Consider the following 17,300-nt stretch of genomic DNA (forward strand, 5'->3'; position numbering starts at 1 on the left):
CCACTAGGTTAACTAAAACATTCTATTCACAAGCAAAACCAGCCAAAAAATAGATTTCCTGCGTCGAACGCTTGGCGCAAGTGGCGACAAATTCAAAACAGCCATAAATCTGGTCACAAATAAAAAACTAAGGTAAGCGCTCCTGTTGTTGGCCGGCGGCCGCTTCCGGGGGAAGCGAGCTATTGGCGGGAAAATGCGAATGGCCAGTTTGGCACAATCGTGTTTACGTGACCCTTCATGGTCAGTTGATTGGGATCGGGAAAAAGCGAAGGTTTTTTGTTAGTTTTTTTTACGTGTAACAGTTAATTGTGATTTTTTTTCGTGAGTCGTAGAGATATTTAGTTTTTAGACTTTATTTTCTGAATTTGGACTTACTTCTTTGCACTGGTGTTGGAATGAATTTCAACCAATATTGGTTAAGCAAGAAGCAAGTGCTGAAATAAAGTAAATACTATGTTTTAACTATTCGTAAGTATATTAAAAATAGAGCTTTGTCGGTACTTTTCTTGCTCAAATGACAAGCCATAAATGCTTTTAAATTAATAGATATGTATAGAAAATTATAGATATGTTATTGGATTATGTGCCTTAATAAAGGCAATATTAATTGCTTATCGTTAACCCTTTACCTACGGGTGTCAACCAGAGTTGCCAGTAAGGCAACACCGCTGCAGTACGGGTGTCAACTATAGTTGATCGAAGATATGTTCATGTTCAATATTTTGTTTAATCAAAACGAGACCTTGTGTCTTGGTAATAGCGGTCACATTATGCATTGGGTTTAATATAGGTGCAAAGAAAAAAATATCATAATGTTTCGGTAGATGACTCTGACATAAACATATTTTTAAAATTACCGCTTTTTTGCTGTCAACTGGGGTTGACACCCGTACTGCAGAAGCGCAAATAATTGAACTCAATATGGCGGTCCTAGTGTTGTTTTATATTTCATCGACTTGTTGTAGGAGTGAGACGTGTGGGTGTTTTGAATGTTATTTTTAGTTCTTTGACTTTTCTTTGTCCAAATAGTTACAAAATTGGAATATATTTTTTTTTTACTAAAAACATAACTTGCTGAGCTTCTATCCCGTACTTACAGAAATATCGACAGTTGTATCGATATGCGCACATCACTATTTTTCGTCAGTAGCAGAGATTTGTTTCTATGCAACATTTTAAGTAATTGATTTTTTGCAATATTTCAATAATTATCATCATTTAAGTATTTAGTTGTGTTACATATATAATAAACTAATACTTTAAAACTTAATCTTGAGAAATCCGCTAATAGTAATTTAAAATTCTTCAATTTCTTAGTGATTAATATTAAGCTTGAAATAACAAATTTTAGTGAATATAAATACACCAAGTGATTAGTTATTAACTAAACATATTATACTTAATGTGTGTGTGAAATTTCAAGCACGTAGCTGTAATACTTCAAAAGTTACAAGTAAGTGAAATTATGTCGAACCGCTGACTCTCGCCAATACATGCCCGTATTGAGAGGTGACTGGGTGTTCAAAGTCCCCGTAGGTAAAGGGTTAATGTAAATTTCACTTTTCGAATCAAGTGACAATAGATTTAAAAAAAAATTTTTGTATCAAAACCATCGGATCAAATGTGAATATTTAAACTAATTTTTATCAAGCAGATAAGTACGTCTACGAGCGATACTACAATTTTTAGTATCGAAGGAATTTACGAATTGTAAATAATTAAAAAAAATATTTTTTGTGTTCAGTACGACTTTTTCGATTAGTTTCACACAATATTTCACTAATAACACAACACTAAAACAGCTTCAACAAAAGCACCTCAAGTTTATTTACACCATTACCAACAACGAGGCATAAATAAGGTCCATAGAGACTGGAATCTATTCCCAAATCCGACGCACGCGCACCGACACGTGTCATGCAAATCTGTAGCTCAAATAATCTACACCCTAAGCCCAAAATACTCTACATTCAATATAGAACCCTACTACAATAGCCTATGGTTTAAATTTGAATGAAATAAAATTGAAGTTGCATATTTTTTTTCTAAGCCGTGGAAATTGAAAACCTTTCTGTGCAAACATTATTAATTGTCCACTATGGGCGCATGTACCCTGCTTCCGTGAGAAAAGATTTGTTCAGTGTGGTTTAAGCTGGGTATTGTTGTAAGTGTTGGTATTAAAAGGTGGACGCCGCCCTGTAAAGCGGTTTTTAAATGTGCTCGTACGTACTTCCAAAATAATTTAAAGTAATCTAGATAGGTACTTACGTATATTCCGTACTAATATTTTACAGGGTGGCTCAAAATACATTGACAAATATTTTATGGAACATTTTTCCTACTTACTTACACGTTACATTACCTAAGCATTGTCACTGTCACTGTCACTGTCATTTTCATTGATAAATTGATTACATTGTTACAAGTTTTTTTATATTAAAGGAAAAAATGGAAAAAGTTACACTTCCGGCAGGATTTGAACCCGCAACCTCCGCAATCCGTGCGTTGCTCTTAACCAATTGAGCTACGGAAGCCTCAATCAATTGGTTAAGAGCAACGCACGGATTGCGGAGGTTGCGGGTTCAAATCCTGCCGGAAGTGTAACTTTTTCCATTTTTTCCTTTAATATAATAAATTTGGAATATCGCTCGCAGACGTATCTGCATGTTAAAAAATTGATTATTGTTACAAGTGTTACAATCACTAACCACATAACCTTTAAAAACCGGCCAAGTGCGAGTCGGACTCGCTCACTAAGGGTTCCGTACCATTACGCAAAAAACGGCAAAAAAAATCACATTTGTTGTATGGGAATCCCACTTAAATATTTATTTTATACTGTTTTTAGTATTTGTTGTTATAGCGGCAACAGAAATATATCATCTATGAAAATTTCAACTGTCTAGCTATCACGGTTCATGAGATACAGCCTGGTGACATACGGTCAGACAGACAGCGGAGTCACAGCAGAGCACAGAGAGGGTACCCTTTTTTACCCTTTGGGGTTTAAAAAACGCAATAATTGGGCTAAGTGAATTTAAGTTTGTTAAGCGTAACAATGCAAAACATTGAAAAGTATAGTGATGTTTTTTTTTCTCTGCCTTAATGACCATTCGATGAAAGTGCGTTCGGATTGATATTAATGCGAACACGGCAAGCAAGCGTTAAGGGCTAAGTGAATTCGTGTGTCGCCGCCACCTCCGTTTACCGCCAGAACCAATCATCATTACGCTGCCCTGCGATAAAAATGGACGACACAGTGAAAGAATGAGAGTAGGAAACCCCTTAGCTAACTTAGCGGCTTCACTCGCGTGTTTTCACTCGCGCGACATGTTTCGGAGAGCCTAGGTCTCCATTTACAATACGTGAGTGAAACCGCTAAGTTAGCTGAGTTAATATGTCTCACGACACGATAGTTTAAATTCCTTTATACCTCTTATACTCCCGCCACACCTACCTACCTTTACCTATACTGATCTTATGCACCTGACACGGCTCCTTCCCCGATATTGCCCTCTCTGGCCACAGTCCTGTCACAAAAAACCGACAAAATAGGTAGGCATGCCACTGGTCGAGTGGCATGGGAAGTAGCTAGGAAAGTAGGCAGAGAGACAGTGTGGACGTTACTCGTCATGCTTTCTGTCATGTAAGTACACGCCTACCTATTTTGTCGGTTTTTTTGGCACAAGACTGTGGCCAGAGAGGGCAATATCGCGGAAGGAGCTGCGTCAGGAGCATAGTGTGGCGGGAGTATAAGAGGTACATATCGTAAATAAACCCGAAAGAGGTCAAATCCAATGGTGTGTAGTGCTCATTAAGACATATTAAGTCGAAACTCTAGTTCCTTTTAACTTTTTAGAGAACCGAGTCTGATTTACAGAATTGAGCCCTTTACAGAAAACTTTTATTTTTTATGATGGATAGGCAGGCGTTTGACCACGATCCCACCTGATGGTAAGTGGTCATTTTATAACAAAAAAATCAAGTCTTCATGTACAATTCATAACGCAATTTGTTTTAAAGTTACTTGTATCTAGATAAAACCTACAAAATTGTTGACGGAGTCGTATATTCGGAGGCAAATATAATGCGTCCTATTTATGTATGTATGATAACTTACTTTTCCATTTTCACTATTATCGCAAGTATCGCAACAAAGTCGTACGCACCTTTTAGACAAAGACGGGGACAAAAAACATCTTAAGAAAGAAAAGGATGGAACAGTGACCGTGTCGTAAAAAATCCCAAATGAAAGATTATGTTTATCGAGGCGAGGTGTTGTCCTAATAAAATTTGTGTTTTATCCCCTAGCACGATATAACTTCTAGTTTCCCGCGCTTTTAGGTTAGCTTTTCCTTTCTTCGTAGAAACGTAAGGCTTTTCCACAATTGCATTTCAATTAAGATTTAATTCATCTGTCAAAACCACAACCTTTAGCCACGTGGGATTATAGGACAATGTAAAAAGTTTTATAAATGTAGCTTTACCATTGAAGTTTCGATCTAAAGATTAACGGTTTTGAGTTGACATTCCAATGCACGCGACAGAATCTTATTCCGCAATGATTTACGTTGGAAGACAATGCAATCTATTCTTGAAAGTGACATGTTAAGCGAAAACTGTCTTTGAATATATGAGATAGAGTTCAAAATGCAATGACTATATTTCGCGAGATTCAGGAGCTCTCACATTTTACTGAAGAATGTGTAAGAAGTAAGGCAAGGAAAGCCCCGGAGCCTTTATAAAGACATATTATTCTTTTGAGCGGAGTGGTGGATATTGCCGACGCGCAATAAGTCCGCCGTAATCCTCCAAAGGTATTGCGAGCAATTCAATTGTCATTGTTTGCGGGGTTTAATGAAAAATATTTTGTTTTCTTTTTATTTGAGAGTATGTAAAGGAGGGCTTTAATGGTCGAATTCTCGACGGTGATTTCGAGGTTTTTAGCATAAGTAGGCTGTTGCCTTTTCTGATTATTGGAGTAGGTTCTAAGGTTTGTTTAAATGAACGTCTTTTTTATATGTCCTGTGTTTTTCACGCCCTTTGCTAGGGAGAAAAGAGTTTTGTATTCGATGTTATGCGTAGGTACAGTGTGATAAGAAATTGCATGGAGAAATTATGAATGGAATTCGTTGATAATTTCTCCATGCATTTCGAACCTCACTGTACCTAATAGAGGTTAGCAAATACCTATTAGTAAAAACAAATCAGGGTTTTATCATAGGGTCGAAGTCTTACATATTGTATTGTATTGTAGTTCGGGCGATTTTCCGCAACTCGACGACTGGCGCCTATTTTGCGTGACATGGGGGGGTGGGCTAGTCCTGCCAGCCCAGCTCCTCGAGGAATCCTATCAAACCTTTGATGTTGAGTAGGACCTCGGGGAGGTCTCTCGGGGATCCGAGTTTTGCCTTGTATAATGGGGCCACTTCGCATTCCAGCACCACGTGAGAGACTGTTTCTTCTGTCTCCTTGCATCCTCTGCATAGGACTGTCTGTGACACCTGTTATGAAAAGATGAGTCTTACATATATTATGGGCACCAAATTTCAACTTAATTGATCCAGTAGTTTCGCAGTACATAGATAGGCTGTGATAGACGGACTAACGGACAGACGACCGAGTGATTTTCCCTTTTGTGGAACGGAACCCTATAAACAGTATAGAACATTTTTTAGCTGACCTATTTGGTGATACAATACTTAATAAAAAAGACAGACATTTCCACACATATTAAAAAGGTACGATATTTACTACTCTTTACATAACAGCTCAAGCTATTCATCCCGTGAATGTTCATAAACCGCTCCCACGTCATTACTCCTTTTGGCATTAGCCGAGATGAATATTTATTATTGCCCCCCCTCCCCCTCCAATCCCTCACACGTCTGCTAATAGCCCGTGTCGATTTACAGACAGACATATAATTATTTTTATTAGGGATGTGAGAGTTTTGGTTAAACTATAGCCGAAAAAATAGAGAAATAATTAAGCTTAGGGCCGGTACAGACGGACTGCCAACTGCAACCCGACTGCAACTTGTATGGGAACTGCACGCCGATGTTGCAGTTGGCTTGCAGTCGTCGTGTAGTTCCTATACAAATTGCAGTCGGGTTGCAGTCCGTCTGTATCGACCCTTAGAGTGCCCACTCCACAGATGAGTTTCTTTAGGCTGGGTGTAAGTGTAACCCTTAGATGGATCTCATTAAAGTTAGTTATTTATGTAATAACTTAGCTAAGAATTAGTTTTTAGTTGGGGACCGAAAATCAGCGGTCTCGCTGAGTGTCATCCATTTTACTGCACAAACACATATTTGTTATTCTATCTATTTTTTTATTGTACTCGTAATTTACTCCGAGCTCCGAGGCTTCAGGGGCCGGGGAAGGTTAATTAAACCTTAAGTATTTTCATATTATTTTAGCCACTATTATTTTTTTGTTTAGGTACTACTTAAGTACTTAATCCTCGTAGCTATCATTGTATTTCGCATTTGAGAGGATAACGAGTATATACATCGTCTCGGTCTCGGTATAGTCATCGTCGAGTATAGTATGTCGTTATCAGGTTTCAATCGCAACAGAATACATAAACGAAAGCCGAAAAATATAAACAGATATTCGGCGATTATCCCATCTCTAATCGATCATTTGTATAGAATGGCTCGCGCGTCATTGCTTTCCTATGGTTTGTTTCCATTTCAATGGCTGAAAGAGGTTAGCTGATTTACCTATCTGTTTGCTCATGTTATCACTTTCTTTTATGGCTAAGAAGCTGAAAGATTTGATGGGTTTGACAACTATATATACTTAATTCTAGTTTAACCAGCAGCAGAAGTGACTACACGTGTGAGGGTTTAAAGTGATCTACCTACACTGTGAGCAGAGCGATGTTCACTGTTCAGTTTATTTTGAATACATTGACTGCTTAGCAACTACTGCTGCTACTACTACTGCTGTTTGTATATACCAACACGAATGAGTAAGGATTGCGTTACCATGTGAAGGACGATAAAATTACCCCCTCATTCTAATTTTTTTTATGTTTTTTTATGTTTTTAATGTGTAAATAATTTAATTTTTTGTTTTTTTTTTTGTTTTTGTTTTTGCTCTTATTTTTAAATTTCCTTTTTTAAAAATTTTTTTTCTTTCATTGTATTGTCCTGTGTATGTGTACTTTATGGAATAAATGTCTTTCTTCTTCTTCTTTCTTCTTAAAACTTTACGGGCCTGATTTAGTTAAATTATGTTTTATCCCTTACTTACAAATACATGTCAAAATGATAGATAAAGACAAACGATTCCTAGCTAATTCAGGCCAATAACACGTTTATGAATAACGCCATAAGTCTGTATTAATTTTAATTCTACATCAACTATCTATTATGCTACTGATTGAACAAGACATGAATAACGGGTCATGTTTTGGGAACGGATAGGTATATAGATATAGGTGCGGCGGATTATAATTATGAAAAAAATAACCACACTTTATAAATTTAACTATAAAATGAAATACTAGTTACATAATAGTTTACCCATATCGTTGTATTTATAAGTCCCTGCTAATTTATATAATTGAGTAACTTGTTTTTCACAACAAAAAGTCTTTCAACGGTTTTTAATTGGGTATTCATGATCTTCAAATTACAAACAGCAATCTACTCTTGCTATCTATCTATCTTTACAATTTAAATGAATCCTATTTCCCAATTATATACACTATTGTAACCACTCTAATGTCTATGAAAGCGTAAACGTCATTCGCATTGCTTCAAAATCATTCGCCGCTTCAAAGTTCATACTCATTCATTTGTCACAGTTTCCTCTCATTCTTCCCTAACCTAACAACTTAAATCCCCTCTAAATCCACTCAAATATCAATCATATATTTATATACTTAAAGTTCAAAGTTGAATCGATAGCATTTCGTCTTTTATTTGAATTTGGAACTTCAGTATAAAGCGCATCGCACACGCCGCCACGCGCCGCGATCGTTGCAATTACGCTTGCCATTCATTCATTCAGTGCGCATCTTACGGAACGGAAGGTGAGCGCGTGCCCATTCGCGACCGCTCGCGTGGAAGTGAATGAGTGAATGGCTAAATTAATTGTTCGGAGCGTGTGAGAACGTTTGAGGGAGGATAATTAATTACAAAAAGTATCGCTGTCGGATATCGATAATGGTTGGCATATAAAATTAATTTATTAACAAATAATGTTATTTTGGCAGAAAATACATTAGGGTATATGGAATAATTTTGAGATACTAAGTATAAAAAGGCTACTTAACATTGAACGGGTAGATCCCTGCTGTTTTACTTATTTGTGTAACATCAACGAATGTAAAAATAAATTCTTGATAAACCTAAATAACATAATTATATGCCATACAAATAAAACTTGCCATGCTACCCTAACATCAAACACTCAAAAACAAAACACTCAAAAGGAATGTACAACGAACGAACAGGGATAATGAAATCCATTCATTCACATACGGTCAAATTAAAAAAATATTTACCTGTCCGGCGTCCAAGCAATATCCACACATTAAAAAAAGGAATTTCCATCATAGTCCACCTATTCAGGGCTTTTGATGTATTTCTTCCAACTACATTCTAATTCCAACCCTAATGATATTCCAATAAAGTTCACTTCACTGCGAGATGTTCCTTAGCGTTGGTCGTGAAACTTTGTTGGTCAAATTTAAATCGTCGCTGGTTATATTAAGGTTGATTTTAGGTTGTTTAAGTTTCGGAATGGTCACGTAATAAAAGCATGGCCAAGCAAAATGAACTACGGAAGATGTATGAGGCAGCGGATTAAAAATATTTGTACGGGCCATTATACAGGATGTAATGAAACCCTAAACGGTCTCTTTATTAACGTACTAATTGAACCCGGCCATATTGAATCTTTTGAGCGGTGACGGAGGTCTGACGGTGGACTTTAGTTTTTGAGGTCAGTGAGGTAGAATCAGGGCACCTTTGTGATGATTCTGATTATAGAAAATACCACATATTTCCTACATTACCTATAGCACAGAATAATTAATAGTATTATCATACAGAACGGCCACGCACCGCCCCGCCCCGACTCGAATTACCTCGCCCCGCGACAGCAGATTGACGGCCGTTTGCTGGCCGCTCAGTACTGTTTTTAACTTTTTAAGCAACTTACTCACACTATGACGCATGATGCGTGTACAGACGTGCCGTTCACACATAGAAACGCAAGTGATTTTTGATGAGTTTTTTTGGTGAGTGTCCGCCCTGTGCCTATAGGTTCAAACTTCAATGGTAAATATTGGACTTTTTTCTTGTATGGGCCTTGAGGGTTAAACTGCTGCAGCAGTTGTTTTTAAGAGTTGGTGCATAACTAGGAATACCTAGATGTTTGGCATGGAGTCTTGAGTCTTGAGTCCCGGGAAGGACTTATCAGTGCGTTTTACGGAAATGGTCATTACACGCAGACAAAACTAGTTATTACAAAAATTAACAATCAGTTGGTTAAGAGCGGTGTGATATGATATGATTGAGTGATACATTAATAAGACGTCAAAAGTGTACCTAACCCTAAATTAGGTATTTACCTAGGATACCTATATGGATACCTATAATATATGGATACCTATAATATATGGATACCTATATGGAAGCAAACATGCGGAGGTGCCGTGTGGTCGTGCGCGGGCATTCATTACGCCGCGTAATGAGAACGCCTGGCAGGGCAAAGATTATACAGTTGTAGAGGGCTATCAATCCGGTTCCGACAAACTTGTCAGAAACTGAGATCCTACATACCGGTAAATTCGAACAACGTGACAATTACTAGATACGAGAACGATACGAGATCTAATAGATACGTTACAGTTTAGTTCTCAACTAGTTATCTTTTGCGTTTCGGTTCGAGAAACCAATTGTCATTTAACGCTACAATTATTGTGAGGTTTTGGGATATCCATTAGCTATCCATTGGATGTCTAAGTAATATGTTAAGCAAATCTTAGAGATCGTTCAAGAGAACATTCGGAATCGCGGAAATGTCAAATTTGACATGACTTTCTTAAATATCTCGTTATCGTTTCTGTTTCATATCTAGTGGATATCTATAGTTCATATCTAGATCATTGTTCGAATTCGCCCGTGAGATCCTACATAGTACGTGGACAGAACAAGGTAATTGTAGGATGGAATGTATTTAAGGCTGACTTTCCACTGAGGTGGAGATGAGAGGAGACGTGCAGGAAATGCAGGGAAATTCTCCGCTCTGCTGGATTACAACCAATACTATAGACCAGCGGTAGAACAAAAATGGGTTTAGATAATATTAAAGTTTTTTCTTTTTCGATATGTCATTGTTAGCATGTTAAATAAGACTTTCGTAAAAAGTTAGAAATTTTTAGGGTGAGCGTTCGGATATATTGAAATATTTTAATTTCTGCTAATAACTTTGTAAATATAGAATTAAAGTTACAAAAAACTTTAACATATTCAATACCACTTTAATTTATACACAATATTCGGTTTTTAGAAATCTGGAACATGTGCTTTCTGGTGAACTTAAAAACATGAATTATTTTGTAAATAAATAATTAGAGTAGCTGATATTGCAAAATTACGATATTATGGATCAGCTTATTATACTTGTAAAAAATTAGAAATGTAGACAATGTGCTTCTCTAGATATTGATTTCTAGTTAAGCAGTATAGCCAAAATTGAATTAAAGTTTGTAGAGTTAATATTAAACGGTCATGACAATGATCTTAGTTCCCACACAAAAGATTAGAAATATAAAATTTGTGCGTCACTAAATACTGATACGTATGCATTCCGTGCTTATATTTACGTTACATTTCAAACGCGCGGCATGTTCGCGCGCGCCGCGCTGTGCGCCGCCGAGGCAGCGATCAAACGGTATTGATATATAGGTAGATCAACGGTATATAGATCAACGGGCTAGCGGGTAACCTAACCTTGCTAGACGCGTGCAAAATAATATTTCACAAAATTCAAAAAAATGTTCTAAAAGCAATCTGTATTTTAACAGGTTAAAATTAAGTATCTAAATAGTCATAAAAATAATAAACCAGAACATTTGGTCGTGTCGTGTCTTTAACCTTGCCAGGCGATCTAAAAAGTATGGCACTTACTTGCACGCAAAATTAAGTTTGTTTACTATACAAATTGTATGCATTACAAAGTTATCTTTGCACACAAAATTAAGTTTCTCTACTATACAAAGCGTATGCATTGCAGTTATTTTTGCACGCAAAATTATGTTTGTCTACTAAACAAAGTGTATGCATTACAAAGTTATTTTTGTAGTAAATTAAAGACCACTAGGTAGGATGTACAGTCAGCAATACTATTCGCTTAGCACCTTTGCATACAAACCTATACAGGGGTGGTCTCTTTTCTCTGCAGCTAACTGTACAATGTGATTGTAACTATGAAGATGGTGTATATTTATGATGTATGAGGACATTTCTATTAAAAGTTATGTTAGATTTTGAAATTTTTATATTGAGTATATCTACTTATATAAAAATTTGAATTTTGGTTATGGAATTTTATATTATATAACATACAAAAAAAACAATAATAAACAAAAAAATATATATAGGGCTGTATCTCCTAAACCGTCCGTCGCAGCGCAAAAATAAAAAAAAATTCGTTCCCCTCTTTCAATATACAAAAAACACAATAAATAAATAAATAAATATTATAGGACATTCTTACACAGATTGACAGTCCCACAGTAAGCTCAAGAAGGCTTGTATTATGGGTACTCAGACAACGATATATATAATATACAAATACATAGAAAACACCCATGACTCAGGAACAAATATCTGTGTTCATCACACAAATAAATGCCCTTACCGGAATTCGAACCCAGGACCATCGGCTTCACAGGCAGGGTCACCCACTAGGCCAGACCGGTCGTACAATGAAACACAAAAAGAAAAAAAAATCTTTACACGGCTGTATCTCCTAAACCGCGCGTCGTAGCACAAAAACAATCATCAAATTTTCGATCCACTTTAAGAAACCCTCAATTAATATTTAAAAAAAAAACGAAAAAATCTTTATAAGGCTGTATCTCCTGAACCGTGCGTCGTAGCGCAAAATAATAAAATTTTCGTTCAACTGCAGTGGACCCTTAATTAACATTTAAAAAAAAGAAAAAAGGAAAAAAATTCTTTAGAGGGCTGTATCTCCTAAACCGTGCGTTGTAGAGCAAAAATAATCTAGTTTTCGTTCCCCTTTGAGAAACCTCTAATTAACATACAAAAAACACAATGAAAAACAAAGAAAAAATCTTTATAGGGTTAAATCTCCTAATTCGTGCGACGGAGCGCAAAAATAATCAAATTTTCGTTCCACTTTAAGAAACCCTTAATTAATATAGGTATAAAAAAAACACAAAAAATCCGTATAAGGCTTAATCTCCTAAACCGTGCGCCGTAGCACAAAATAATAACATTTTCGTCCGCCTGCAGTGGACCCTTAATAAACATTAAAAAAAAAATCAGAAAAAAAAAACAAAAAAAATATTTACAGGGCTGTATCTCCTAAACCGTTCGTTATAGCGCAAAAATAATCAAATTTTCGTTCCCCTATCAGAAGCCCCTAAGTAACATACAAAAAACACAATGAAAACATAAAAGAAAAAAACAAAGAAAACAATCTTTTTATAGGGCTGTATCTCCTAAACCGTGCGTCGGGCGCAAAAAAAGTAAAATGTTCGTTCCCCTCTAACAAAGATAGATATAACTCCGTAATAGATGGATACAGTCTAAGGAAAAAACGTGCCTCGAAAATCACGAAAATTTGATTCTCGATCAGAGGGCGCCACTAGTTTTGGCTTACTCTCGTATAGATGGCGTTGACGGTTTCGTTTGTTATTTATAATTTTAACGCATATCAGTGAAAGAACATGGGTCAAAATCATATAAAAATAATTAATGCAAATAAAAAAATCATTTATCCATATTTAAATACATTTTAACGTATTTTTATAAATCTTCATTTTTAGTTTTAAAGTATGTCGATAGATGGCAGTGAATTTAAAGCGGTTACAAAATTTACTATAACAGTACCACTCTATCTTATTATATCTTCTTTGCCTCTAAGAAACCCTTTTTTAATATAAGAAAAAACAAAAAAAAAACGAAAAAAATATTTACACGGCTGTAACTCCTAAACCGTGCGTCGTAGCGCAAAAATAATCAAAATTTCATTCCACTTTAAGAAACCCTTAATTTATATTTAAAAAAAAATCTTTATAAGGCTGTATCTCCTAAACCGTGCATCGTAGCGCAAAATAATAAAATTTTCGTTCCATTGCAGTGGACCCTTAGTTAACATTAAACAACGAACAAAAAAAAACAGAAAAATATCTTTACAGGGCTGTCTCTCCTAAACCGTGCGTTGAAGCGCAAAAATAATCTAATTTTCGTTCTCGTTTGAAAAACCCGTAAGTAACATTCAAAAAATACAATGAAAAACAAAAAAGAAAACAAAAAATTAAAACATCTTTATAGGGTTGTATCTTTTAAATATTAATAAGGGTTTCTTAAAGTGGAACAAAAATTTAATTATTTTTGCTTTTCGCTCCGACGCACGGTTTAGGAGATACAACCCTATAAACATTTTTTTCTTTGTTTGTTTTCTTTTTAGTTTTTCATTGTGTGTTTTGTATGTTACTTAGGGGCTTTTCAAAGGGGAACGAAAATTAGATTATTTTTGCGCTACAACGCACGGTTTAGGAGATACAACCCTATAAAGATTTTTTATTTTTTTGTTTTCTTCTTTGTTGTTCGATTATGTTTTTTGAATGTTACTTACGGGTTTCTCAAAGAGGAACGAAAATTAGATTAGTTTTGCGCTACAACGCACGATTTATGAGATACAGCCCTGTAATAGGACATTTCGATGCTAGTGCGGAAAGTATGTCATTATTAGACATTTCCGCACGTGTATCGAACGACGTTTTTCAATACAGTTGCGAAAAAATAAGAAAAACAACAAGTAAGGAATTCGAAACTTTTATATTATTAATTCTGTGACATCATTGACATTGACATTATGAAGAGGTGTTTTTTTAGCTGGGTGTTATTATTATTGAACCCACTTCAATGAAAGATTTTTTTTTAAATGCATGTTCTATAAGACAATTGTACATATAAAACATTGTACTATTATTACCCAAATATCGTTAATTACGATTATTTGTGTATCGTACATTTATAAAAACAATATCGAATGTTTCCTTTGGAAATTTAAAGCAGAAATAAAAAACGCCTCTCCTTTGACAGGCATTCCGTTCTATTCAGACAACTTATTAAGAACGGTTTTTCAATATTCAATATTTAAAAAAATAGACGTGTTATAATGATGAAGAGGTAAGTAATAAAATATGAAATATTTATATTTTTCGTATTCTTACTTTAACAGTAGGTTTTTATGTTGATTACTGAGTATTGAGTATTGAAATAATCGTTAATAACGATATTTAGGTAATGATAGTACAATGTTTTATATTTGTAAAACAATACAATGTGTATAATGTTGTATAAAAGGGGTTCAATAATAATAACAAAATCCATTCTAGTCGAATAAAAGCTATAAAAACACCTCTTCATAATGTCAATGTCAATAATTAGAGTTTTGAATGATTCACGGTGGTTTCGAAATATCGGGAGCTTACAAATAAAACAAAAGGTAATCACGGTCTATATCCCGGTCAATATAAGTCTAATGTCAATAATGTCACAGAATTAATAATATAAAAGATTCGAATACCTTACTTGTTGTTTTTCTTATTTTTTCGCAACGGTATTAAAAAACGTCGTTCGATACACGTGCGGAAATGTCATTCTTCGAAAGTATGTAAAGTATGACATACTTTCCGCACTAGCATCGAAATGTACTATTTCTGTTTTTTTTTTGTTTTTTTTTTAATGTTAACTAAGGGTCCACTGCAATGGAACGAAAATTTGATTATTTTTGCGCTCCGTCGCACGGTTTAGGAGATACAACCCTATAAAGATTTTTTCTTTCTTTTTCTTTTTAGTTTTTCATTGTGTTTTCTGTATGTTACTTAGGGGTACAAAGGGGAACGAAAATTAGATTGTTTTTGCGCTACAACGCATGGTTTAGGAGATACAGCCCTCAAAAAAAAAATTTCTGTTTTTTTTTTCTTTTTAAATGTTAATTAAGTTGAACGAAAATTTTATTATTTTACTCTACGACCCACGGTTCAGAGGTACAGCCTTATAAAGATTTTTTTGGTTTTTTTTTTTTTAATATTACGACGCTCGGCTTAGGAGATACAGCCGTGTAGAGTTTTTTTTTTCTTATTGTGTTTCATTGTGTTTTTTGTATATTAAAAGTGTTTTTAAAGGGGAACGAAAATTTTATTATTTTTGCGCTACGACGGACGGGTTAGGAGATACAGCCCTATATTTCTTTTTTTGTATATTTATTTAATATAAAATTCAATAACCAAACTTCAACTTTATATATAAGTAGATATATTTAATATAAAAATTTCAAAATCTAACATAATTTAATAATAGCGTCGTAGCGTAAAATAATAAAATTTTCGTTCAACTTAATTAACATTTAAAAAGAAAAGAAAAAAAAAACATTTTTTTTTTAGAGGGCTGTATCTCCTAAACCGTGCAGCGGAGCGCAAAAATAATCAAATTTTCGTTCCACTAAGAAACCCTTAATTAATATATTAAAAAAAAACACAAAAAACCTTTATAATTCTGTATCTCCTAAACCGTGTGCCGTAGCGCAAAATAATAAACATTTTCGTTCGCCTGCAGTGGACCCTTAATAAACATTAAAAAAAAACAAATAGAAAAAAAAAACAGAAAAAAATATTTACAGGGCTTAAATAATCAAATTTTCGTTCCCTTAACAGAAGCCCTTAAGTAACATACAAAAAACACAATAAATAACATACATCATAAATATACACCATCGTCATAGTTACAATCACATTGTACAGTCAGCTGCAGAGAAAAGATACCACCCCTGTAAAGAAGTTTGTATGCAACGGTGCTAAGCGAATAGTATTGCTGACTGTACATCCTACCTAGTAGTCTTTAATTTACTGTACTACAAAAATAACTTTGTAATGCATACAATTACTATAGTAGACAAACTTAATTTTACGTACGAGTAAGTGCCATACGGTTACTTTTTAGATCTTCTGGCAAGGTCAAAGACCCGACCAAATGTTCAGGCTTATTTTTTTGTGACTATTTAGATACTTAACTTCAACCTGTAAAAATTACAGATTGCCTCACGAACTTTTTTGGAGCTCTAAAAAATCTTAAAAAATATAAGGGTTGATGTAGCCCCGCTACCCTGCAGCCAGACCTCCAGTGCTGAGTTAGGGTATGATAGGAGAAGTATCAGGCAAATTTTCAGCTTGCCTCAAGGACCTACTCCAAAATGTCTACCAGCTCTCGGACCACTAAGTAACTACAAATAATCAGTCCACATAACAAACATTTTGTACTCATTTTGAAGTCATAATTACATTAATTTCACGTAATATCGGCATCTAATTTATGTGCACGGTAAACAAACTAATGAATGACAAGAAACCGACCGGGCGAGGTACCTATAGGTATAGATAGATACGAATGCTACGATAGGCTCCCGCGTGCCGCGCCGGCACCTTGACGGACCAGCGCGGCGTATGTATGAATTTCGCGCCTTTTTAAATAGATTTGGCTATAACAATGGAAGCTATACACAGAAATTTCTTACTTTTCATAATATGGTTGCATATATTATTTTATAGTATGAAACTTATCTTTATAGACTTTAATTCAATATTGGACCTTACAGGACAAAAAACGCATATTAAAATTTAAGCAGCAATCCTATTTTTCTAATTTTTCGGCCTTGTCTATTAACTTAAGAATTTAGATATATTATTGTGGATTTTTAAAACTTTAATTCAATATCGACAAAATAATAAGCTAATTTTAGTTTGACAAAGAAGCACGTTAATTTTTTTTCTAAAAATGTAACAGTTTAAAGAGTCATACATAATTTAAACGATGAAGCTTAAACTTTGCACTTTAATTCAATATTCAAAAAGCATCAATCAAAATATATAAATACCTAATTTATACCTAACGCTCGTTCTAACTTTTCGTCTTAAATTACAAATATGCTTAAAAACATGTCCCCTGCCATATAAGCATCACTTTTCCTTCTTTAGAATTATCATAACTTTAAGGTCAAAAATATGGTCCCACTATCGG

At 34.8% G+C, this 17,300-nt stretch overlaps 1 long non-coding RNA gene across 1 annotated transcript in view; it reads right to left on the reverse strand.

Moving 5' to 3' along the window:
• Window positions 1–3,902: 3,902 nt before the first annotated feature.
• The window catches only part of LOC134743440 (uncharacterized), a 208,481-nt gene continuing 195,083 nt past the window's right edge, over window positions 3,903–17,300 (reverse strand). The window contains exon 2 of the long non-coding RNA XR_010128012.1: window positions 3,903–3,948. This is a non-coding gene — a long non-coding RNA (uncharacterized LOC134743440). The remainder of the gene's footprint in view (window positions 3,949–17,300) is intronic.

This window comes from Cydia strobilella, chromosome 8 (assembly GCF_947568885.1).
Source record: "Cydia strobilella chromosome 8, ilCydStro3.1, whole genome shotgun sequence".
NCBI lineage: Eukaryota > Metazoa > Arthropoda > Insecta > Lepidoptera > Tortricidae > Cydia > Cydia strobilella.